We start from the raw sequence: 1,155 nt of genomic DNA, 5'->3' as shown, positions 1-1,155 counted from the left end.
GAAAGAGTGATATGGTAATTGTTGGAAAGAGTTCTAGCGAAAGGAAGCGTTCCAAGAGCAAGGGCAAGAGGAAAGTGACAAGCGTTGTCATTGAACCTAAGCCTAAGTCCAAAAAGGAAGAGAGTTAATTCTGTCATGCCGTTGGGCATTGGTACAGAAATTGTAGACTCTACCTGGAAGATCAAGAGAAGAAGAAGCTTATAGAAGCATCGACTTCTGGTGTCTTCGTTATAGAGGCTAACTTGTTTACTTTCACATCGTGGGTATTGGATATCGGAAGTGCCTCGCACATTTGTGGAAATGTGCAATGGTTGCGAGGACGTAGACATTTGGCAAAAGGAGAAGTAGATCTCCGCGTTGGGAATGGAGCAAAGGTTGTTGCATTAGCCATCAGGACTTACGATCTGACTTTAACTTCTGGGCATGTATTGGAGTTGCATGATTGCTATTATGTTCCTGCCATCAGCAAGAACATTATGTCGATTTCATACTTAGATTCTGATGGTTTCAGATTTGTTATTGAGAATAAATATATGTCCATTTATAGAGGTGATTTGGTAAAGGATACCAGTTTAATGGCCTTTATGCTTTGGATGACGAACCGTCAAGATACATGTCAATCTATAACGTTTGTACCAAACGGTTTAAGCCGAATGACTTAAACCCGACCTTCCTCTGGCATCGTTATTAGAAGCTTCATTTTGAAGGTCTTCTGGATTCATTTGACTTTGAGTCTCTTGAATCTTGTGGGTCTTGTTTGATGGGCAAGATGACAAAGCATCGTTTCAAAGGGAAAGGACAGAGAGCGACAGAGTTATTGGATCTCATACATAGTGATGTATGCAGACCAATGAGTTGTCCAGCTAGAGGATGTTATCTGTATTTCGTTACGTTCACTGATGATTTCAGTCAATACGGTTATGTCTATTTGATGAGACATAAGTGTGAAACACTTGAAATGTTCAAGGCTTTCAGGAACGAAGTACAGAACCAGCTTGGCAAGACGATCAAGACACTTCGATCAGATCGTGGTGGTGAGTATATGAGCCAAGAGTTCACTGACTATCTGGTTGATTGTGGTATTGTATCACAATTAACTCATCCTGGAACGCCACAGTGGAATGTCGTGTCTAAACGGAGGAACTGAACACTGTT

The sequence above is a fragment of the Tarenaya hassleriana genome, unplaced genomic scaffold (genome assembly GCF_000463585.1).
Source record: "Tarenaya hassleriana unplaced genomic scaffold, ASM46358v1 Cleome16, whole genome shotgun sequence".
NCBI classification, from domain to species: domain Eukaryota; kingdom Viridiplantae; phylum Streptophyta; class Magnoliopsida; order Brassicales; family Cleomaceae; genus Tarenaya; species Tarenaya hassleriana.
This window is presented reverse-complemented; position numbering follows the sequence as displayed.